General features: G+C 39.0%; 1 long non-coding RNA gene and 1 pseudogene across 1 annotated transcript; one reads left to right on the top strand and one right to left on the bottom strand.

The window, feature by feature from the left end:
- Positions 1–21,503, bottom strand: part of LOC129432031 (plexin-B2-like) — a 56,201-nt pseudogene extending 34,698 nt beyond the window's left edge.
- An 85-nt stretch (positions 21,504–21,588) lies between these two features.
- On the top strand, positions 21,589–24,873 carry LOC129419016 (uncharacterized). The gene is made up of 4 exons (XR_012370040.1): positions 21,589–21,961; positions 22,732–22,771; positions 22,873–23,018; positions 24,520–24,873. It is a non-coding gene; the product is annotated as an uncharacterized lncRNA (long non-coding RNA).
- The last annotated feature ends 1,194 nt before the right edge of the window (positions 24,874–26,067 follow it).

The raw sequence follows: 26,067 nt of genomic DNA, 5'->3' as shown, positions 1-26,067 counted from the left end.
ACACTTCCATAGAAGGAAAAACAAATGTTACGGAAGTATTGTGATAAATGATGATGAAGATATTTTGATAAATGATGGTAAGCACACAGTTGACAGTACCCATTGAAATCCATCGTATTTGTTTTTCCTACTATGGAAGTCAATGGTCACTATCTGCTGTGTGCTTATAATCAAATATCAAAATATCTTCTTTTGCGTTCATCAGAAAAAAAGAAATTCATACAAATTTAAAACAACATGAGGATGAGAAAACGATGACAGAATTTATATTTTTGGGTGAACTATCCCTTTATGTTCCAATTGGAGTTTAACAAATTTGATCCAACACTGATTTTTATGAATCGTACAAGTTGTTCATGTTAGGTTTTAACAGAAGTGAGTGTCAGGGAAGGAGTAATGTTTGTGATAGTCCTCACATCTGTAATTGTCGGGGCAGGGCATTGACTAAGTTCTTGGTTGCACAGGTCTTTATAGATGCAGGATTTTTTGTTGTCACACCACACGCAGTTATACTTCTTCTCTGCGTTCTTACACAGACTGCAGTCCTCACGACGAACTGAACAGTTGTACAGCACCACTGTGTACAAAAGAAGAAGAAAATCAGCATTACAAAAACACACAACAAAGCTCAGAAATTATTAATTTGAGTCTGTTTGTGTGTATAAAAATGAAACATGATTTACTATATGCCATACTAGTTGGTAGCAAGAAGAATAATGCTGTGTACACACCAAACGAAAGCACAGCATTCCTTACTCGCAGAATTTAACGAGTTTGAGGTGAATAGCGTGGGTTTTCACGTCAATCGGGCCGCCCAATTCGCGTCATGCGCAACGCCCCGCGCTATGTCTATAAATGTAATCTACTTGCGCAAATCGTTGAATTCTCATTTGGTGTGTACGCCCCATTACATTGTAAAAAGATTTGTTGGTTTAACTTAAAAAAGAAAGTTACCTTAAAATTTTTAGTTAATTCAACTTAAAAATATTACTTAAAGGGACACCATGAAACTTTTGGCCACTAGGGGGTGCTAGACACGTATTTTTCACTTCTAGCGCCCCTAGAGCCCACAAGCGCCGCAGCACTGTCGCAAAGGAAAGGAACTGGCCAACCTTAAAACTAAACTAAAAACTAAACATTTAAAATGCTAAACGATCAACATTTTGAGACAACAGGGAGAAACGCAGTCATGTTACAACTTTCTGATGAGGAACTCGTCGTGGCAGAAGCCATTTCTCAATCTGAAGGTTGCAGCCTCCGGATGTCGTATTTCTAATACGTCATCAAGACTGTCTTATTTCACAATATTAACAATTACAAAGTTGACTATTATACTTAGTTAATCGTAAATTGTTGCAGTATGCTTATGACTTGCGAATGTAATGCTCAGTTTACCTTAATAACCCAGGCTTGATGACGTGTGCAGCCTGCATATTTGACCTCCGGAGGCTGCAGCCTTCCAATTCAGAAACGACCAGACGTATTTCCTTGCCTTTTCCCAAACAAATATTGTTGCATCCTCTCTCTCTCCCTCGCCACCAGGATTTTCCGCAATGGCGCTCGTTATTCCTCTTTTTTGTGTGAAAATCGCTCCAAATCCAAGTAAACCGATGCGTTTAGGTCTGCCGCTTTGTAATACGTCACGCAGCAAATGAGGAAGAGAGAAGAGAGAAACGCTCGGATCTGATTGGTGAATGAATAGGGTTTGGTTTTACACTGTGAGCAAGTTTGAGTGCTATAGCATCCTGGATTGTAATGTAAATATCATAGACACAGTAAAAAGAAAGGTAAATACGTGAACACAGCATCTGAATACAGGGAACTATATGCAATATAATCGCCGTAATTTATAAAGAACATCGCATTTATGTATGAATCAACAGTTTATATAAAAAATTGCCTTAAAGGGGAATCGAACCCGGGTCGCCCGTGTCATAGGTCCGTGACACTAAAGACTGTGCCACAGAGTCACATAATAGAAACTGCTCTCTACACTCCTTAAGTAGCCTCCAGCAAAATTCACGTTAAAAACAAATTGTGTGGAGGAAGTGACGTATGCCGTAAAGCAGTCGAATTTTGTAGTTTTTTTTGTGCTCTGGTTACTACCACAAACCCTAAGTTTTAAAATACGAGTAAAAGTGATACAGACCCCGTCAGGCTATGGTAGACATGTCATTCAACCTATTTAAAGTCGATGTACTATCACAAGGGTCTTGAAAATGTATTATGAAGGTTGAAAAATTACATGGTGTCACTTTAAGGAGTGTAGAGAGCAGTTTCTATTATGTGACTCTGTGGCACAGTCTTTAGTGTCACACACCTATGACACGGGCGACCCGGGTTCGATTCCCCTTTAAGGCAATTTTTTATATAAACTGTTGATTCATACATAAATGCGATGTTCTTTATAAATTACGGCGATTATATTGCATATAGTTCCCTGTATTCAGATGCTGTGTTCACGTATTTACCTTTCTTTTTACTGTGTCTATGATATTTACATTACAATCCAGGATGCTATAGCACTCAAACTTGCTCACAGTGTAAAACCAAACCCTATTCATTCACCAATCAGATCCGAGCGTTTCTCTCTTCTCTCTTCCTCATTTGCTGCGTTCCGCTGTCACTCGCGTGACGTATTACAAAGCGGCAGACCTAAACGCATCGGTTTACTTGGATTTGGAGCGATTTTCACACAAAAAAGAGGAATAACGAGCGCCATTGCGAAAAATCCTGGTGGCGAGGGAGAGAGAGAGGATGCAACAATATTTGTTTGGAAAAAGGCAAGGAAATACGTCTGGTCGTTTCTGAATTGGAAGGCTGCAGCCTCCGGAGGTCAAATATGCAGGCTGCACACGTCATCAAGCCTGGGTTATTAAGGTAAACTGAGCATTACATTCGCAAGTCATAAGCATACTGCAACAATTTACGATTAACTAAGTATAATAGTCAACTTTGTAATTGTTAATATTGTGAAATAAGACAGTCTTGATGACGTATTAGAAATACGACATCCGGAGGCTGCGACCTTCAGATTGAGAAATGGCTTCTGCCACGACGAGTTCCTCATCAGAAAGTTGTAACATGACTGCGTTTCTCCCTGTTGTCTCAAAATGTTGATCGTTTAGCATTTTAAATGTTTAGTTTTTAGTTTAGTTTTAAGGTTGGCCAGTTCCTTTCCTTTGCGACAGTGCTGCGGCGCTTGTGGGCTCTAGGGGCGCTAGAAGTGAAAAATACGTGTCTAGCACCCCCTAGTGGCCAAAAGTTTCATGGTGTCCCTTTAAGTAGCCTCCAGCAAAATTCACGTTAAAAACAAATTGTGTGGAGGAAGTGACGTATGCCGTAAAGCAGTCGAATTTTGTAGTTTTTTTTGTGCTCTGGTTACTACCACAAACCCTAAGTTTTAAAATACGAGTAAAAGTGATACAGACCCCGTCAGGCTATGGTAGACATGTCATTCAACCTATTTAAAGTCGATGTACTATCACAAGGGTCTTGAAAATGTATTATGAAGGTTGAAAAATTACATGGTGTCACTTTAACTCAAAAAAGATGAGATAACTTTTTAAGATTAATTAATATTTGGACTAAAAAGCTAAAATAATAGCATTTCTGTTAGAGATCAGATTCAGAACGATGATCAAAACATACACGGAGTTCAAAATTAGTTTTGCTTTCGTTTTTTATAAATTGGGTAATCTAGTGGATAATAGCGGAATTACAAATTACCGTCAAAACTCGGAAAACGTTATTAGCAGGTAAATGTTTTCTCTTAATTGATGAGATAACTTGAACCAACTTTTTTAAGTTGAACCAAGTTTTTTTCTTAACAGTGTATGTAATGTGTCATTCTACAGAGGATTTGGATACGCACCTGTGTGCAAGATTTACATTACATTTACTTCCATTCATTTAGCAGATGCTTTTAACCAAAGCGACTTACAAATAAGAGACAAAACAACCAATTGTCAGTCAAACAGTCAACAAAAAATGACTTTCATACTTAGTATTTTTGTCTTGTTTTCAGTAGAAATATCTAAAAATTCTTAAATTAAGATGCTTTTTCTTGATGAGCAAAATGACCCAAGTAAATAAGTCTAGTTTTAAGGCAAATGATATATAATTTAGGTGAAATTGTCCTTAAAACAAGCAAAATTATCTGCCAATGGGGTGAGAAAAAAAATTGTGAAATAAGATTTCTTTTTCTCTTAAACACTTAATTCAAGTAAAAATTTCTCACCCAATTGGCAGATATTTTTACTTGTTATAGCACAAATTCACTTAAATTGTATATTTTTGTCTAAAAACTAGTATTATTTTCTTAGGTCATTTTGCCCATCCGGAAAATACATCTTGATTTAAGAATTTTTAGATATTTACTGAAAACAAGACAAAAATACTAAGTAAGAAAGTCATTTTTTGCAGTGCAGAACAAGTCCCATAGTTTAGTGTCTAAGCAAGTACAAGCTACAGCCAGATTATGAAATGATATAAGTAGATTCATTTAAAAAAATTCACAGAAAATTAATATATGAATTAAGTAAGGAATAATCTATAGCATCAGGTTGTTATCATAAAAATAAGCTCAGACAGTGTGATCATGGGCTTATTTCGCAATAACAACCGGTTGCCTGTACATTATCCCACTTATTACACAGCTATTTACATCATAAGTAAGGAACATTAAATATTAAATATTTTTAACGAATACAGACCTTATGCAAGGAAAACCTGTTTTCTTTAGTTTTTTTGTATAATATTAAATAGGATTATTTGCAGAATCCGGATTACCTTGTTATTAGTTTTGAGCGGTTGTTATCTTGGAATGTTATACCTTGTAATGTCAAGACTGGCCAATCAGAATAAAGTATCTTAGAGTGCCGTGTAATAAATTATATTAATTATATGTGTGTGTTTACAGTAGAACAAGTCAGGATCTTCTAAAAAAAAACCTTGACCAGTAGCCTCTGTTATAAACAACATAAAAATAGCATCCATTATAAACATGGGCTGAAAGCCACAAAAATCTCATTTTGATAACATGGGACCTTTAAATGCATTCTTTGTTTGAGTGCCAAATAAATTTTCTCAGATTTTGCAAAAGCTTGGCAAGCTACGGTTTCAAAGCCATTTCACCAGTGCTGGATTTTGTGCACCTCTTATGTACAATAATGAACAGAAGTATACCTCTAAGGGTGCTGTCAATCATCCTCTCTGTGTCTTTATCCTTTACGTAAAACGTCACATTCACCTCTGGCTCTTTGTCGTAGTCAAACTGTCACAAAAACAGCAGAAAGTCTCATTATACGAGCACATCACAGCATCTGCAACAACTGTTTGCCTGTGCTCTAATTCTCCCCTGCCAACATGATGTCTTTTCGAAACCAGATCGCCGTTTTGTTTACTACACCCACACACACCCTACACATGTGCACTTCAAAAGCCGTCAATGTCATATTGGCTGGAGCTCAAAGTGCCAAAAACAAATCAATGTTTGAATGAAGAAAGAGGCATAAAACAAAGGGTAAATGATTGGAGAGTACTCACGGCATGCCCTTCAAAACTGTACTTTGAACCGTCAGCCTCCATTATCACCTCTCCCACCTGTTTCATGAGCTCAGTGCCGATCTGTAAGGTTTTGCCCTGAGATCAAGAGAAATTAATAAAGAATATTAACTACAGAACATTTAGGAAATGCAACGTCTACACATGTGAGGTGCGAAATATAAGCACTTTACCGAATAAAAATCCAGGTTTTTGCCCTGAAATTTGATGGGGGTTTTATAGCCAACGGGAATGAGAAGAGGATCTGGGAGCTCAAACTGCGGACACATACTGACCTGCAAGAACAAAAAAACATCGAATAAAGCGTTCAGATGCAAAAACGATCAATGTCAATGTTGTATGTCAAGATCGTTCTTACCTCCAGATGTTTGATGATATGGGATCCCTCAGCAGCATCATTTTTATCACTACATGAGTGTTCCTGAATGTTCCATTGGCAGCCCCACTGACTGGTTACACAAGCTATGCAACTGCAAAACAAACAGTCGACCAATCAGAAGGAAAGATCAGTGTTGGGGAAAGTTACTTTTAAAAGTAATTCATTACAATATTAAAGGTATAGCGGAAGATTTCCCCAAATTATTTAAAAGAACCGCCCCTCCACATTTTTTTAAAAATTCACACGCGCCGCCACACTCTACCTTCTCCCGAGAGGGAACACCTGTTAAACGCGTGCACGAGACAGAGAGAGAGCATGCAGGAGAGTAGTTCTTCTCTTCGCTCTGTTTACAAGTTGCTGTCGGCATGTTTACCGTGTCTGTGCGGTTCATGACTTGTGCCAGGGATAGCATCGCTAATCATAGCTTACATCAACTTTTACTAGCAGTGATTTTAAATGTTTTTTCCAAATAGCATGACAAAATGTACCTTTCCAGTAGAAACTTCGCGTGGGAAGCCCAACCTGTCCTATTAGCTCACGCCAGCGGCCAGCGTGTGAAATAGTCTCCCATAAACACCCTGGTCTTGTTTCTTTCTTTATAGTCCTTTCTCTTCTTGTCATACAATTTGTAGACACTTTTTCTCTTGCGACCCTCAGACATTTAAAAAAAAAAACACAGCGAGAACGCGAGCTTCAATGAATGGTTGAAACCGTAGCACAACACACATTCACGTGAAAGTGCGCATGTGCAGAAAGCGAACCTAGGGACAAGCACGTACGACGGTTATACGTCAACATATCATCAGAATGATTGACATCTGGGATGACCAATAATATCGGTGATCCACCCGGAAAACGAAAATCTTTCGCTATACCTTTAAGTTACTCCAAAAAAGTAACTAATTGTGTTACTTAGTTACTTTTCATGGAAAGTAATGCTTACATAATATTTTAGTTACTTCTGTGTTACTTTTTCTTGTCTGAGGCTAGATCTCTTTGAGGCCTTGTAGGTGTTTTTTATGACTAAAAAGTTCTGCATTCAGAAATTGCATATTTCATCAGAAAAATGTCGAGCTCTGGCCTGCCATCTCAGTTTCTGACTCAAACTGTTCCCACACAGGCGTGTACGCATAGAGTGCATAATGTGCCTACGTTTAGTTTAATTAAGTACATAATTTTATTTCAATCGAATTAATTAAACTAAAAAAGTAACTTGCATTACTTTTTTGAAAAAGTCAAATATTTGTGTGTACATTTAAAAAGTAATGCGTTACTTTACTAGTTTCTTCAGAAAAGTAATATTATTACGTAATGCACGTTACTTGTAATGCGTTACCCCCAACAGTGGGAAAGATTAAAAGGACATGGATTAGTTAGTAAGTCAGTTATAAGGAACAGCACTGTAGTTCTTAAAGGACAAGTTCGGTATTTTACACTTAAAGCCCTGTTTTCAGATTGTTTATGGTAAAATAGGACGGTTTTGACTGAATTTTCGACATATGCGGCTGCCCCGAGAATTTTCGCTTGTTTGCGTTTCAGCTCCCACCCCCACAATGGGTCCAATGGTGCACTGGAACAATCCCCTCCAAAATGCACCAAACCTTCGTCCACAAAGACGTGACACCCACCGAGTGGTCAGGGGTATTCAATGACATGCTCACACAAAAATCGCGTCAAAAGATGCCCTCCAACAGCTGTTTTAGCATTCGTTGTTAACTTGTGGACCTATTTTTCCAAACGCCTCACACCCGTACATTCTTCCGCTTAGAGCTTGAATAATATACACTCCAGCCCATGTGGTGGCGCTAATCCGCCATTGCCAATTGCAAGAATAGAAACAAAGTTCCCGGCGCGGAGTAATGCCGTACCTCACAGCACATCTAATACAAGTCAATGGAGTTGGCAAAAACTATGATAAAACCTGTTGGAATGCGTATTTTGCAGCGATTTTTGTGTTCCAGTGCACCATTAAACCCATTGTAAATGTGGGAGGTGAAACACAAACACGCGAAAATTCTCGGGGCAGCCGCATATGTTGAAATTTCAGTCAAAACTGTTCTATTTCATCATAAACAATCTGACAACAGGGCTTTAAGTGTAAAATACCGAACTTGTCCTTTAATACAACATCCATGGTGGAGTGCATATCAGAACGCATTTGTGTTTAAAAGAGCACCACCTGTTGGTTGGGAGGACCTGATACCAAAGATACTGGATAACAAGATTAGGCACTGCTATTACTACGAATAGGGGAGAATGAGACTTTGCTGATACTCACGGTGTATTCTTTGCACTCTTAACCACAGCTGCACAGTCGTAGAAGTTAAACGCACTGGAGGCCACTTCGATTTGGCTATTCATCTTAATTTTCACCGGCACTGCCACAAAATCTACGCACGGGAAAGGAAATCACAGTTTACAGATTGAATTAAGCACAGTATTTAGTAATTCAGCCAATGAGAACTCCAATTATAGGGCATGGTACCTGTAACAATAAGGTCATGAGTTTAAATACCAGTAATATACAACATGGAAAAATAAAAGCATATAAAAGTGTTACAGCTGATCGGACTCCAAATAAAAAATCACAAATGTAACAAATTACAAACAAAAAGCAGCACCAAATTATTTATGGGAGACATCAGCTGTGAGACAACACCATCTGTTTGTTCAGGGACCCCAGAAACAGCGAGAGGGCAGTTTGACAGGATGTGATTATGAAAGCTAAAAGACAAACAGAGGAAGACATTCGCTCTTACCTTGCATGTCAGGTGTGGGTGATATTGAATCAGAGGTCGGGAGAGCGCAGCTGACATTACTTCCCTCCATAGTTGCTGGGCTTATGAAATCACCAAACACACACTGCAGTGTATCTGGACCAGAGATGCTTGGGAGGGAGGGAACGTATATATATACCTGTTTAATAAAAGTTTAAAAAAATTAGATTTAGGAAACCGTAAAAGGTACAAATGTGTTAGAATATTAGGGTTCCCTTCCCACACTTTGATTTAGAGGTCTTTGCGGGTCCAAACAAATGTACCTGACCTTAAATGACCCGAATCATTTTTTAAAAGAAGGACTCGACCCAAGACAAATCGGAGAAAATTAGATCCGAGTCCAACCCGATCCAGCAATTTTTTTTACCCAACTGGACTCGCAAGAAAACGACACCAATGTGTGTGCAACACGCACTAACCAGTCAGACAGTAAGAAACCTCGGTGGCCTCATAACCAATTTGGCCCGCTGCTCCATTTATTTTCATTAGTTGTCTGATGACGACACTAAGGTAACCACTAAAATGTGCATTCAAAATTGATTGACAGGTCTGTCTAAATGAAAATGTACCTACTGCCAGCCACATGATGTCGCTAGCACCATGAGCAAACAGAGAAGGGGTAGGAAAAGGAGTCGATGCACACACGCAAGAGGTTAGGACTTGAAATAACTGCAGAAAGCATCACATAGTGTACAGTATGTGTGTGTTTGTGTTCTGGTACCTCTGTGCCATCTGTTTTCTTGCGGCTGATGTTGGGGGGATCAAAGGCCTCAACGGTCACACACTTTTGCTTCGGACTCCACAGCCATGCGTTCCTTTCCGTTCCTCTGCTACAGTCTTTCTTCCTGGTGCATCTGTGGGAAATGAAAGAAAAACAAATAAGCCTCACTGCATACATTCTCTTAAACCTGCTTTAACTGGACTGCACACCGATATCTATATAATAATAAATACTATAGTGTACCATGTAAAGTGCATGCATCAAACATACCGATCCGAGCCCAAGGTCAACAGAATATATTTAGCTATAATACAGACCTAAATAATGCTGTATATTACAATATAACACCATCAAACTTGAATTTATAATGAAGTTCCCATGTCAAATGAAAGTCACATGGTTACTTGCCGCTACCAGTGGAAATAAGCTATCAGAACCCCCATGAGTGATTTTTGATGCTTAGTTTGTTTGACTTGGCCAAATGGTGTTGAACTTTAGTCAAAAGAGTTTCGACAGACTCACCGACCCTCCAACACACACCAGCCGCAGTACGGGTCACGCTGGGACACGCATGATTGACAATCTTTCTTCTGTTCACAAGCCTGCACCGGCACTTTCGTGATCTACAAAACACAATATAACACATTTAGTTTAAGATTCAAAACAGTAGATGCCCCTGACTGAAGGTGCATACAGAATAGGAAAGACTGTTGACAACCAAAGGTCAATAAACTAGGGAAGTACATTTAGAAATTTACAAAAAGCTTACCAACAGTACACTCTTTTCAACCGTTGGGTCAAAAAGAGAAGAACCCAACCTGTTGGGTTGTAATTTAAAGGCGGAGTCCATGATGTTTGAAAGCCACTGTTGATATTTGAAATCACCTAAACAAACACGCCCCTACCCCAATAGAATCTGGACCTTATGTTGATAGACCCGCCCCACACATACGCAAGCCGGCCTTAGATTTGATTTGATTGGCTATAAGTGTGTTTTGGTAGTCGGCCCGTCTCCTTCTCCAAACCGTTTTTCAAACATCGTGGACTCCGCCTTTAACCTGGACTCCGCCTTTAACCTATGCTGGGTTGTTTCATCCCAAAATGCTGGGTGGTTTTAATTATTTCATTATTGGGTGAAAAAATTTTCTGGGATACTTTAACCCAACAGTTGGGTTCACCCTTATTGACGCAAAGTTGGGTTGAAAATAACCCAGTATTTTTAAGAGCTTCAGCTTACTCCAGCCAAATATCAAATCTACCCTATTATTTACTTACCCTCAACAATCCGAGATACGTCCATTATCTTTCAGTTAATTACAGAGTTATTTTAGTAAATGTTCTTGCTTTTCTAAGCTTTATAATGGTAGAAAACAGGGATTATCTTTTAACTTTATAACCCATTGGATCGGGTGAATTACCTCTATGAGGGATGAACGCACTTTTTTGGGGTTTAAAGGTCTTTTGTGGCTGATCGATGTGATTTTTATAAGCAAAATATCCATATTTCAAATGTTATAAACTGTAATTACTAGCATCTTGTAACAACGCCATCTTGAATTCATGCAGTTACTCAAAAATAACTAGAAATCCCGACGGTTGTTATCTAATGACAAAATTTGCACTGGTGCAAGCTGTTAGTAAATCTGGCCCATAGTTTATAAAGTTTTAAAAAGTGGTCTCCAACACGGTGCTCTAGGGCTCCAGGTTGCCCACACGGAGAGTGTGAGTTGCCTGCCAAAACACATTCAATTGATAGTCTCAATTTTAATATTTATTTATTACATATATTTTGCTTGGCTTCTTTTATGTATGCTAACATTTTAAGCAATGATAAAACATATCAACAAGTAAAATAAAATAAAAGCAATAAGTAAAATAAAATAAAATCAACAAGTAAAATAAAAAAGTTCTGATTAGACTATTTTTAAAAAGTAGCCCTCCAGTTGTTTTACCAATTGTGGTAGCCCTCGCTCACAAGACGTTTGGAGACCACTGGTTTAAAATAGGGATAATTTTCTTACAATATCGCATCAGTTACCCCCAGAAGACCTTTATTAACCCCTTGGAGCCATGTGGATTACCTCTGTGAAGGATGAATGCACTTTATTGGGCTTTAAAATGAGAAGTTGTTCTCTGAACCCTGTTTTCTACCATTATAAAGCTTAGAAAAGCAAGAACAAAATAACTCTAAATGTGTTTGAAAGAGGATGGTCATATGTATCTCACATTGCTTGAGGGTGAGTTAATCATGGAGTAACTTTGATATTTGGCTGGAGTTTTGCTTTAAGGACGGTTAGACCAGTGAAAAGACGTGTTGAGTATAAAACGTGTACGAACCTTTTTGCCAGTGGTCATGTACAGATGATCAAAACTTGAATCAAAAAACAGGTTTTTGTTCACCCCACTATCTGCGTGTTCTCCCGAAATCCTGTTATAGAAGGGAGGGCTGGAAGGGTACTGCAGATGCACCTGCAGAATGAAAGTAGAGCATAGGCGTCATTTACAGTACATTCATTCAATTTGGCAAATTCAAGGGTTAAGATGTTCAAAAGGCATTTTGGGGGTTTGACTAGCAGCCCTGGGACCAGTTGCACCACCTGGACATAAACTCGGTTATAAGACACAAAATACCCTTTAAATACAGAATTTAAACCTTTTGCACCATTTAGGTGTAGCGTACGCCTGAGACTAAATCTAACATGTTGTCAACGGTAGACATAAAATATAAAGCCTTCACTTCACTTGTGTGGGTCTAATGCACAGGTGATGCAAGGCGTAAAAGAGCGATCAGAGATCACACCAAGAAATTATCATACGTACTTAGATATTTACAAAGACAGAGTACTTATTAAAAGCGTTTGTTTGATTTGATTTTAATTAAAACTCGGTATTCAGTTAGTGTGTGTGCACACCACCAGTGAGTGACATTGTCACCGCGGAGCGGCGGTTTTCAGCATGGAAAAAAAACGCTAGCTACTGGCTTTTTTGAAAAACACTGAGCTTCCATTGAAAACAATTGAAAACATGCGCCAGCCGCGGGCGTAAAAGCGTTGGTGTACTGATTAAAATTTTGCCTTGTGTACAGTAGAATTCTGATGCATCGCAATGCATCGTAGAATCGAATTGAATTGAATCGTTACCTGGTGAATCATAATTGAATCGAATTGTGAAGGCAGTGCCAATGCACACCCCTATTTGATGATATGGGTCTACACTAATGCATGCATCTTGAGGGAGAGGATGAACAGCTCTCATTTCTCATCTATTAGCTGGAGGCAGTAAATTTAAGTTTAAGTTTGTAAGTATAGTAGCGCGTAGGAATGTGCATGTGTAATTTTTTCATTTCGATTAGTCCAAGGTCTGAAAAAGGAGTACTCAATTAACTGGGGGCGAAGCATTCAAATGGGTGTCAGTATACACGTCATTGTAAATATATTTTTTTTTAAATAAAAAAAAACTCAATTAAAACTTAATTTTGAAAAAACTATGACAGGAAAATGAACACATACTAAATTGTAAAAAAATTGAAAAGAAACTTCTAGCAGGAATAGCTGTGTGATAAAGTGAAACTAAAGGGTTAATAAACACAAACTGAACCAACTTCTATATGACGCACTCTAAGTAATATTACCGCCGTTGTGGCACGAGTGCGCATAGGACGCTTTTAAATCATGCATGGTACTGATGTCATACCCCAGTCTGCGCAGCTTACGTTGACATCAAACACGCACCTAGTCTTTACTACCACAGGCGCTTGTAACGCTAACCAGATATCCAAATGCTGCCATAACCAAAAAATGTATAAAAAATAAATAAACTCACAGGTTTATCGTTTTCGTGATTGATCAGTCGATGACTTGATCAATTAATTACTTGTGCCCACCCCTATTAGCATGCATGACGTCTCAACTATCACAGCGGTTAAACGCATATGTGGCGACACGCATCATCTATGTTGAGAGTAGCTGCACCCTGTCCCAGTTTCAGATGGTGCGACAGGTGTTAATATTTTTCACAAAGCCGGACGTACCCAAGCCAGACACCCAATGTCCAGCTGGTGCAACCTGCCCCTGATGTTTAAATAATTAAGCCACACCACAGCAAGGGTCAAAACTCAAGGGCTGTGGTATCAACACCAGTAGATTGTAATTTATTAAAAGCCTTTGTTACCTGCAAGTTATTTAATTGCATGATTGCCATATAAAAATGACATCCAATTTGGATTTTGCTTCTGACTGGCTGTCAAAACTAAAATAAGCTCATGTGTCTAAATGCATATTAATCATAATACTAAATGATAAGTTCTCACCTTTAATACATCTCCCCCACTGGTTCCCAAAAAGGCCACTGTGTGATCGTTCTCTACCGCCACAGCCACAGCCGTCAGCATCTCTTTTCTGGTGTAGATGGGTTTGACAGTCAAGGCGTATTCTGGTTTACTGGCTAGTGGTGTAGGAAGGAACTCTGCTCCGCATTTATAATTCTGCACCATGTCTTGCTGCATAGCCAAAACACAAACCATGCAACAGAGTATGAAAATTCATTTTTCGAAGCAGCAGATAACAAGTGAAGCCAGAATTATAGGACCGCATAAAAACAAGAGATGAAAAATCCAACTCACCGTTCTTTTGATATTACAGATGGCCTCTGGTTTAGAGACGTATGGTGAATAAACCGTCTTTGGTTTCCCATCCTCCCCAGCTTCTCCTATGTAGCAGGACTCGATCACTTCCTTGAGCCTTGCGTTGATGGCGCTGAGCGGGTACATGCACAATGCCGAACGGCTGCTGTCCTCATCAGCGCTTAACACAACAAACAAAACCTTATCGTTTGATTCTGAAAGTTTAATATCCTTAGCCAAAACCGCTCCAGGGGTGGCCAGATATGCCGCTTGGACTTTGTTGAATGTGTTTTCCTGTCCACCATTATTGATGGAGCAGTTGAGTTGAAGCTCTGTGTAGGAATAATACTGATGGTCGTCCTCACACAGGCGTGCCACAAACGTGATATTCCTGCTGTCGCTGGTGCCCGGGGTCCGTGAGAACAGGAAGTAGATGTAGCCGTTATCCTTGAAAGCGTGGCGGAAGTCATGGACGTAACGCTGAGCGAAAGGGCTGGCCTGCACAGTGGATGCCTCCACCATGTTCTCAAATATGTCCATGTCGCCATGCTCCTGCAACAAGCGAGTGCTGACAAGCTTCGAGCTGTCCGAGTCACCGTAGCCCTTCCCCACCAGAAACACGCTCAGATTAGTGTTAGTGTTAGTGTCTATGAAATAAGAAATAACCCCAACCACAGCGACAGTCTCTTCTGTGCTGGCCACATACGTTTTCTTTCCTTTGGTGTCGCTGTAGTACACCGACTTCTCCACGCTGTTCAGGTCCACCAGAGAGCAGATGCCTCTAAACACGCTACCGCACACAACCAAGGTGCCATTTGGAGAGTTGACCAACAAGAGCTTGTTAATGTTGTTTGTTGGCTTAGCATCTGTGCACTGCGCGGTTATTGGAGGAGAGCAATGCGGGTTGTCGTTCTTAGGGCCAGTCACAGCCTTGCTCTCGAGATCCAAGTCAGAGTTCAGCTGGTAGATGGCATTTACGGCACCCAGGTAGATTCGGCCGGTGTTAGGGTCCTGAACGACATTGTTGATGATGTAATCAGAGGAGTACTGTTTCCAAGTATCATCGCAGCAAGATGAGCCAATACACAACAGCATGATCAATGCGGCTAAGGCTCTCCACGCCATCTATAAAAGAGACAGAACAAATTGTTGAATGCTTAGCAATGTAGCACACCTTTCTCAAAACCCATCATGCAGAGAAATAGTAATAATATGCATCAATATAAATGTTCAAATGCAAATTATAGTGCTGAAGCGTGCATGTTAACATGCAAATGAAGAAATGCGTTATGATGACTCCATCAGCTGTATTGCACAATCGGCATCGATATCAACTCTGACATTATTGTTCATGTTCATCCACAGTGTATGTGTGTGGGGAATAACTTGGTTCAGTTAATTATAACAAAAGCTGTCACACATTTCTTAAGGCTGACCTTTGCAAAACTGAGAAATCGAGAAAAAAACTGAGAACCGAAACGGACCCATCTATCGTTATATGACCATTATGTCAAGCAATGCTTAAGTTACTTAGCAACATCAGACACTCTGGAGCAGAGATGGGACCAAGTCACACATGTGCAAGTCTCAAGTAAGTCTCAAGTCTAAACTTTCAAGTCTCAAGTAAGTCCCAAGTATTTTTTTCTTGGGCAAGTCAAGTCAAGTCAAGTCGAGTCACTGGCTATGTCAAGTCAAGTCAAGTCCTTTAGTAGGTCAAGTCAAGTCCATGTCAAGTCACCTTATTATTGTAATTTTACCTGCAGAATCTGATCTTAATAAAGATATATAGAATATAAAGATATAAAGAAATACTAATTTTCAGTAAAATACATCATGGAATCAAACAAAATTGTAATCTCTTCCGTTCGCGCGCTTATATTTGAAATAACGAACTTGAGGGCGCAAAAGACGCAATATGTGAACCGCTCTTAACATTGTAGAATCCAGTGATTTTTCTCTGTGTGTGTGTGTGTGTTCAGGTGGCAAACATAGAAAAAGTAGCCAAGTCTCGTCCTGCTCAGATTAAGGGAAATGGCTACTTTAGCTTTTATTACATTAGCTAACTACCAACTAACCAGATATTAACAAATTGACAAGCACTTACTGGGCAGAATGGCTCTTCAAATGACGGACGCGATTGGAGGTTGTGGCTGCCCGTGATTTTAACGTTGCATGTCTTGCAACGCACTGTTCGTCTTTTGCCATCTTGCTGAAGCCGACAGCGATGACCCTCGCTACCCCTTTCGGCTGACATGTTGATATCTGTTCTAAGTGGGCGTGGTGTTCGTAAGGTACGAGAGGGCATGACTGATGATAGTGTGCCTGCGCTCCAGCTGGGTCAACTTTATTTTTTTTAAATAGTTTAGATATTTTAACTGAAAACATGATGTGATTAACACTCAAGTCATTCAAGTCATCGTGTCTCAAGTCAAGTCAAGTCCCAAATCTTTAACTTTCAAGTCCGAGTCAAGTCTCAAGTATTTTATTTTTTGTCAAGTCAAGTCACAAAAATAGCGACTCAAGTCGACTCGAGTCCAAGTCACCAAGCCACAAGTCCCATGTCTGCTCTGGAGGGCCCAAACGCTTTAAAGAGCAGGAAAGCAGCGCGGCCACGTGTACCCGGGTGGTTTTAGATGTGAAATGTGAAGTAAGTTGAGCATATTTGCTTGGCCACTTCGGGATCAGCGCCTATGTACGTGTTTATTGTAGCACTTCCATCCATGAAACAACAAGTGAAGAACCTTTTTGGGGTTGTAATGTTTCGATCAGTGCTAAAAACACATTCTAATGGTGTAGTGGTAGCGCATATTGATACTTTTTCACAACCTTGAATCTAATTACAAGGCAGGCAGGGGCGGAGCCAATGGGTGGCCAGGGTTGGCCACTGGCACCATGGACATAATCACGGCCACTCCACTGTCCCCCCCCCCCCCGTCATAATGTCATAATAATTTTTAATACACGAAAATAACTTTTCAAACACTAAAGAAACTCGATCATGTCTACGATCATGTTTGGACTGTTAAACTTTTGTGACACTCACCTGCACTGATGCATTGCAAGAGTTTCAAAAACAGCACAGGTTTTCACCTTTCGTAAAAAGTGGGAGATGAAGGGGTTACATTGCAGCCTCGGTCCCTCGATCAACTTCGAGTGTTTGAGCCATAGGCTGCAAAAAAAGATAGATGACGCGATGTCGCTTCCTTCTATTGTAATGAATTGAACCCAAAAATTGTCCGACCATGGGCGCTGCCATGTTACGTAAAAACATCAGTTTGGAGCCAGGGCATGCACAAGGAGTCGTTCGTGAAGCCAGAGGCGGAGCCACGGTATCAAACTCCACCCAAACGCTTGCATGCCCAACTCAACCACGCCACTCATAACGAGACGCCTTTTCTATAGCATGAAATTACTAGCTCACAAAAATGAACAATTGAACATACTGTATCACCGTGATAACAACTACCATAAAGGACAATCTCTTGGAAAATTTTATTGGAAGTTTAATACAATTTTTTATTTAGAGCTGAGTCTCGTTCGTTGGGATGGAGACGGCGAGGTTTATGACTTGTACTGCAGCCAGCCACCAGGGGGTGATCGAAGAGCCAGCGGCTTCACTTTTTAAAAGGATAGTTCGGCCAAAAATGATATTAAATCCATGATTTACTCACCCCGAAGCCATCCGAGATGCATATGTCCATCCTTTTTCAGACAAACACATTTTCAGTTAATTTAGAAAATCTCTTATATTTTATAGACAGTAGGGCTGTGACGATATATTGCGTTCCCCATTAAAAAGATCTGCCTAAAATCAATTCTGAATCGCAAGGCTCAGATTCTGTGTTTCATGCACAGCTTGTGCATGTATATGGCTCTGTGGTCATTAGGAAGTCCTTATCAATCTAAAATCACTGTGAGTTTGAGTCGTTTATAATGTGAATTTAAAAAAGCAACACTCGTCAAACACAATCATTCAAAATACTTTATTATCATGAAAATACCTGAAACAATCTGAATATAAATATAAATATCCCTTTAGACATTTTAAAATGGATTTTAAGGTTGGATGATTGACATGTTTGTTTGCATAATGACATTTTATGTTCCGCCCCAGAGTAATGTGCCTGGCCACCTCTATGAAAATCCCTGGCTCCGCCACTGGGAGAAATTTGATTGCCCCATTACAGTTGATTTTATCACAACAATGAATTGGGAAAACAACCGAGGAGAAAATGAAATGAATGTAGCAGAAACTTACTGAAAATAAAACCACCAACCCAGCTAACAATTTCTGGTTCCCAGAACGTTCCCTGTTGGTTATTCAGGAAAGTTTTCTTAACGTAAATAGAAATGTTCTCCCTAGGTTCCCGGGAACCCCCAAAAGTTTCCCAGAAAGTTCTTGGTAGGTTCCCAGAACCTAAAGGGAACGCTCTACCCACATTAAGAAAACCCTCCCGGCCAACCAGCAGGCAACGCTCCCAGAAGGTTCTCCTAACCTCTACATTCTGATGCCTGTGCATAAATTATCAACAAATAATTTTCTCTACATTGTTTATTGCTCTTAATACATAAAAATTTGATAAACCATGAATTTAATTATATTAAAAAAACAAATATAAATATAAATAACATTTTTTAAAAACCTCTAATAAAATTACATGAATACAATTTATACACCTTAAACAATAATTTATTTTACAAATGGTTTAAAGGAACATGCCCAGATTTTGGGAATTTAGCTTATTCACCGTATCCCCCATAGTTAGATAAGTCCATACATACCTTTCTCTTCTCCGTGCAGCGTGTAACTCTGTCTGACGCAGCCCCCGCTAGCTTAACTTAGCACAAATACTGCAAGTGAATGGCTCCAGCTAGCAAACTGCTCCCAATAATTGACAAAATAATGCAAACATTTTCCTTTTTATGTGTTGTGGTTTGTATAGTCACACCGTGTACAAATAACAAGGTCATATGAGACACAGCCATCTTTTAACAGTACACATACTGGGAACTATATTCTCAGAAGGCGAAGCACTGCTACTGGGCGGAGTGATTTGCTCGCAGCACCCGTGAAGCCCCCTGGTGAGGAGCAGAGAGTTCGGTCAGGGAAGTTTATATGGACATGCCCTACTGAAAAATCCAGCTAAAACCAGCATAAGCTGGTAGCTGGTTTTAGCTGGTTTTAGCTGGTTTAAGGTGGTTTACGCTGGTCCTCCCAGCCTGACAAAGCTGGTCATGCTGGTGGGCCAGCTGGTGTTCCAGCATGACCAGCTAAGTTCAGCTAGACCAGCTTTAAATGCGACCAAAACACACCTAGACCAGCTTGCTACACCAGCAAAACCAGCTTCCTACACCAGCAAAACCAGCTAAAACCAAGCTGGGGACCAGCTAAAACCAGCTCACCAGCTTATGCTGGTCTTAGCTGGATTTTTCAGTAGGGCAGACCCTAGCTCCCTTGATTTTGACCGAGGGAGCGAGTTTACTTCATATGTACACTTCAGGCAGCTCCATATACCACAATGCAGCACAATTGTGACGTCACTTCAGCACCTTGCGCTCAGTACAAATGATTTAGGGGGCGGTCTCCACTTTCCATGTGATCAAGGGCTTAGAGCGATCCATTTGAACCCACTTCAAGTGTTCTAGCAGTAGTGGGCACTCGTACAACGTAAGCAATGACGTACCTCCGAGTGAACGAGACTGAGGGAAGTTAGGGAGGGAAGGTCATAAAAAAACGAAATGGAAAGCAGGGCAAGGCTGTTTCTCAATGTCAAGGAAAGATCCTTGGAAGCCAGAATAGAGGGTATGCATGTAACGTCACCTTTGGGGAAAATTACTGTGGTTACGCCCACTGAGTGGCAGAAGACAGAGGGGCAGCATTTGAGTACAGTGTGAAATCAGTGAAAACACTGGGAAAATGCGTCTAAATGGGAAAAACCTGTTGTGTGATAGACTGTACTAACAGATTAACAAGAATTCGAAGCTATCGTTTGACAGACTGCCAAGAAACACCGAAAGGAGAAGTAAATTGATCGTTCATTCCAATGTCCACAGACCAGGTGGGTTGCTATGGTCACTATCAAGCAGACGTTTTACTTTCTACTTAAACATATTTTTATCTTATCAGTGTTTTTCTTTTACTCTATTACATTTCATAAATAATACGTTTTTGTTTTACATTTAATATTTAAGTACATTAACGTACTTAAGTAAAAGTAAAAATACACAATTTTAATGTAATTAAGTATTAAATTGATTTTAATATGCAATATTAAAGAATACACAGTATGATTCTATGCTTAGACTGTAGTGAAGTAAAATTTTCCCCAATAACAACACCCTAATAAAGCACAGATGCTTGGAAAATATAATTAATGTAACTAAGTATTGTCCACATCTGCTATCAAGTCCAACAAAATTCAATTTAAACTGATAATGGTCAGTTTGAACCACTAGCCAGTGTAGCCACTATGAAAACCAGCCATTTTGTTGAATCATTTGCCACTCAACAGGGCGAGTTCCGGCGTGTTCACGTGGAAAAGTGACGTCAATGCATACTCTACGGCACGCCCCATTCCTCATGGCACGCACCATTCCTTTCCGAACTTATGGCATGCCCATTGCTTCATCCTGCAGCTATCTCTACTTGTCTTGACTCGGACTCGACTGTATTTGAAAACTAACGGACTCGGCATAGGCGGTCTCGTCCGTTCCATGTTTGCTGGGAATGTTTGCTGCAGTTGCAGTGATTTACACAAGCGATAAAACAGCAAAGATGAGTTCGTTGCCAACAGCACGCGAACTTGTTTTTTCTGAAGTAAAACTGAAAGTAAAAAAAAGCTTTCTTACGCCCTCGAATTACTAAATCAAATAAGTGACGCAAAAAGCGACCTGATACAGAATTAGTTTGATAGAAATATCGACATTGCGTGCGTCCACATCCTCGAGACTTTTCTTGAGTTTTAACTACGTTTACGGTTTTTACATTTTTTTTACCTTTATTTAACCTGAAAAAGACTCATTGAGATTAAAAATCTCTTTTTCAAGAGTGTCCTGGCCAAGGGAGCCAGCAGTACAACCACACACACAGTACATGCAAATACAATATACACAAAAACACTAAAAAAATATAAGACAACTGAAACCACAAATCCCTCAGAGTCAACCAGAATCCTAACGGTCATTAAATGAACGGACAATAAAAAAAAAAAAACTAATATAAAACTTGTGCGATTGGTATATTACATAATTAGCTGAGAAACGTAAATCTCGTAGATAAAACTAAAAGTTAAACAGTCGCTCACCTTGCGATGGCAGATCAAGATGCTTTGGGTAAAACCGTTCTCTCTCTCTCTCTCTCTCTCTCTCTCTCTCTCGCTCTTTTCCCCTCTCCCTCCATCCCTCCCTCTCTCTCGAAGTGTGCAATGTAGACCCCTACCTGCTGAAATAAACAATCACAGAAATTAAAATGGATTTAATGGTTATAATGGGAATTGAATTAATTTGAATGGAAACTATGATGGTCTATTCACTGAAAAAAATGGACTTGGTGGGTCTTTGAATTTAAATAAAATAAACATGTATATGCAAAACAAAATATTTATATTCCTTGTGTAAACATAATTTAATTGATTAGGATGAAAATGTTTTGTTTGAATGTAAAATGAACACATTATTCTCACATTGATTAAAATTGATTGAATTGAATAGTTAAAGCAATAAAATTGAGTAAGCAAACAAAACGGCACATCCTGAGCAGAAGGGGGCAGTAACGCTCAATGAAAAGGATGTCAACTGCCATAAAAGAAGAATAAACATCGTTTGTTTTGGGCGCCAAAATGAAGACTCAGCAGCAGTCAGTCAGTAGAACTCTCTCAGACGGACACCACGTTATTAAAGTAAGTTCTATTATTTATTTATGTTCACTTTATACGTGATACATCTTCACTAGATAGACAGTTTTTTTACAATATGTAGCCATTGCAATGACTCGTAGTAAAAATTAGTTTGGAGGAGGTTGGTGGAGTAAGTTAACGTTACAGTCAGTCAGTCAGTCAGTCAGTCAGTCAGTAAGTGTAAGGCTCATAAAGAAAAACAGCGTTTTAAAAATGTCAGCTGTATAACGTTATTTCTTGTTTGGTAGTTTTATCCGAGTTGAAAACTGTCAGCTTTGAGTTGACTTTTGAGGCACTTTTTACTCAGCTGTTCTATGGAAACGGTTCAGGACAAATAAAACGCTAACCAAACGTTTTTATTCTGTCCAGAGTAACGTTATCCATGTAAGTAATTTACCAGATGATATCAATTGACTACATTAATAACATTGCGTATTAAAAAAACTGTCTGCTTAATCAGATTATCAGACCCGCGTCAGTTATTCATGACTTCGCTACGCCACGAGGCACGAGCAACACTTGATTCAATTAGAAAAAGCTTTTTTAAATGTCTCGCGTGACGTCTGGTATATTAACTGAAAAAATTGCTTTATAGTGCCACACCTTAAAGCTGACATTTTCAGAAGAGAACCTTGTTGTTTTAAGATCTAATTTTGTCCAAAATTGCGTCCTATGACAGATATAATACTTATTTCATTATTGCTATGTGTATGTGTGACCTTCATCATTTGAGGTTATGTGTTGATTTCACCTCTGAATATTTCCTCTTATAGGTCCATCATCCTTTCATACGCTACACACTCAAAAGCATTGGTAAGTCATCAAAAAAAATCTTATTTTTGTAACTAATATACATGTATTATTTTTTGACTCGCAGTACTCAAATATACAATGGTTGGTTAATCTGTTTTCAGATAAATGCTGAATTTAAAAGAATCACTACTGTCTTGTGTTCCTGTGTCACCTGGACCTCCAATCCAAAAACCTGACGAAACTCTTCTATCAGAAAGGATGACAGCTAGCAAAAAGACTTCAAACAATTAATGATCAAATGACAGAAGTAAGTAATATAGATTCATAGACATAAAGGGGCGGTTTCCCGGACAGGGATTAGCTTAATCCAGGACTAGGCCTTAGTTTACTTAGAAAATATAACTAGTTTTAACAAACATGCCTTACTAAAAACATTACCTGTGTGCATTTTGAGGCAAAGCAAAGGGCACTGGTGTATTTTAAGATATGTCAGTTCAAGTTGTTTTCAGTTTGGACAGCTCTTAAAAGTGTTTTAGTCTAGGACTAGTCTAATCCATGTCCGGGAAACCGCCCCAAAAATGTGTAAACATTGTTGGAAGTACAGAACGTTTAGTATGTTTTAGTTACAACATCTTTTGGCACACGGGTCATTAAAACACCTGGGAAGATTTAAAGGGGTAGTTCACCCAAAAATAAAAATTCTCATCACTTACTCCCTATCATGTTGTTACAAACCTGTATAAATGTCTTTGTTCTGATGAACACTAAGGGGTCAGTCACACCAAAAGCGCTTTAAACGCTTGCAAACGCAAGGCGCGACGCACTGCCTTTTTTAAAAAAGAGCAGTGCGGCGCAGCTTTTCATATTGCTAAGCAACCACCGAGTCAGCTGTCTTTTCAATCAAATATTGAAGCGTGAGTGCTCTTTTGCTGTTAACTGTCATATTAGCAGAAACTTTAAAAAGAGGACGCTTGCTCTGACCTTGTTTGAGGGTGAGAGGTGCACAAACACACAGGAGAGAGTGAGCGAGTGGAGTCCGGTTCTTCAAAGCAACTGTAAACTTCACTCACCACAACATAAGGCCCGCCTCTCCCCTCATTCGATTGGACAATGGAAGACGCAAATGACGTCAGGCGCTTCTCCACTCTCAGCGCTCCTTCAAAAACGCGTGCGCGGCAGGCGGCAGAAAACTGCAAGGCGCTCAGCGCGCATAAACAGCGCGCAAACGTGCCCTGCCCATAGAATATCATTCAAAAAAGGCGCCTGCAACTGCCTGCAAACGCTTTTGGTGTGACTGAGCCCTTAGGAAGATTTTTTTTAAGGAATGTTTGTACCCAAACCAATCATAAGCCCCATTCACTTCCATAGTGGGGAAATATAATACTATGGAAGTGAATGGGGCTCATGAACAGTTTGGTTGCAAACATTCCTCAAAATAAATGTCTTCCTTCGTGTTCATCAGAACAAAGACATTTATACAGGTCTGTAACAGCATGAGAGTGAGAAAATGAGATAATTTTGCTGTGATTGTCAGGTATGGTAGCACACACTTGAAATGTGGCCTCTTTATTTAACTCATTCCAGTGTAGTGAACGCGCACACACACACACACCTGGAGCAGTGGACAGTGCAGCTGCCTTGCTTTGTAACCCATGTATTTGTAACCAATTGTAACATGCTGTGGCAATGCACATGGGTCTGTATACTTACATTTATATTTGTTTGCATTGTACTAATTTCCAATGACACTTTTATTGTAACAGTAACTTTTTTCTGTTTCTTTAACTAAATTGGTCTGTTTTGTACAGGGCATGGATGAAGTCAGCATCAGTGAGGTCATTTGAAGACACCAATGTTGGGATTTGTGCTCTCAAACAACATGCTTCTTGAAGAAGAGGATCCTTGTATAGTCCTGGAAGGCATGAAGGTGCTGCAACATTGTGCCATGTTGTTTGAGCTGATGTATGCCTTAAACCTGAGCTATCCTGATCTCCGCTTTATTTTTGAGGAAATCCAAAAGATTTTAATGGAACTGCATTGAGCGTAACTTTAACGAACAGTTTCTTTCAGTGAAAGGATCAGAAAGACTGTGCTGCTCATTTATGTTCTTTTTATTTATCTGTTTTAAGTGTTTTCTCTTATTAAAACATTAACAGTTAGCTGCTCAGGAAATGGTTGTTGTATTTTGTTTTTGTTGAATCTTTGATTATCAGTTTATACAAATGCTGTAGCTCTGACTTTCTGAAGGAGTGATATTTTCCAGTTTGTAAATCCATTTAAAAAATAATAGTACTTACTCTTTTGCATGTCTCTTTGGAATGCAGTGTTTGTGTTTTAGCACTTCTAAATCTACTGTGATAGTAACTATTTTAAACATTTGGGTCAGTTTTACAGATGGGTCTTTTCCTAGTCCCAGACTTTTGCAATGCCTTAATTTGAAAACATATTGCACTGACATATCTTGACATATATCAGTGCCATTGTTTTGTCTAAAGATGTATTCCAGTGTTGTTTTTGTAAGGTAGGTTTGTTTGTAAACTTTATTTTATTAAAAATATCCTAATAACTAGGGCCTAGTCATGGCTTAATCTACAACCTGTTTGGGAAATTGCCCCTTTATGTATGTACTGCATGTGCTGATTGTTGTAATAGTTATTGACTGTTAATGAATTAATGTGTAATGATTTAAATGAATTGATGATCTGAAAGCATTGGTTTGCCTAAATATCACTAAACATTTGTTCAAAACTCTTTGCTTTTTATGCCAATGCAAATGTATTTTGTATTTAAAAAAAGAAATAAATAACATTTGGATAATTATGAGTGATTATTCTGGTGCCAGAGACATAATGAAATTGCTTTAGAGTTACATAATCCCATAATATAAGCATTAAAAAAGCATGTTGGAATTACAGATGAAAATCTAGTCCTCTTACATAATAAAATTACTTAAACATTACAAAATAAATGTGTTATAGTAAAGAGAAATAGCACTTTGAGTCAATATATTTATATTAGACTACTTAAAACAATTAAAATGTTTTGGTCTGACACATAAAAATTATATGAGGAAAATTATTTTGGTTTTAAACAATCGGATTATGTGGGACCGATGTACACATTAAAATTACGTAAATTGAAAGGATTTTTTTTTTCAGTGTTGGTGGAATGTTATCTGGAAGATGGGAACCAACCAAACACTATTAAATCCAACTGGAATGTTGCCCAAAACACACTACATCACTGTAAAAAAAAATGCAGCATGAAGTAAAAACAGCTTGGTTTTGCTAGTCAATTCAACCTACTATTTTAAGTTTTGGATTGTGAGAAAAGTTGACATAACTTAAAAAAATATT

Source organism: Misgurnus anguillicaudatus, chromosome 1 (assembly GCF_027580225.2).
Source record: "Misgurnus anguillicaudatus chromosome 1, ASM2758022v2, whole genome shotgun sequence".
Lineage (NCBI taxonomy): Eukaryota > Metazoa > Chordata > Actinopteri > Cypriniformes > Cobitidae > Misgurnus > Misgurnus anguillicaudatus.
This window is presented reverse-complemented; position numbering and strand designations above follow the sequence as displayed.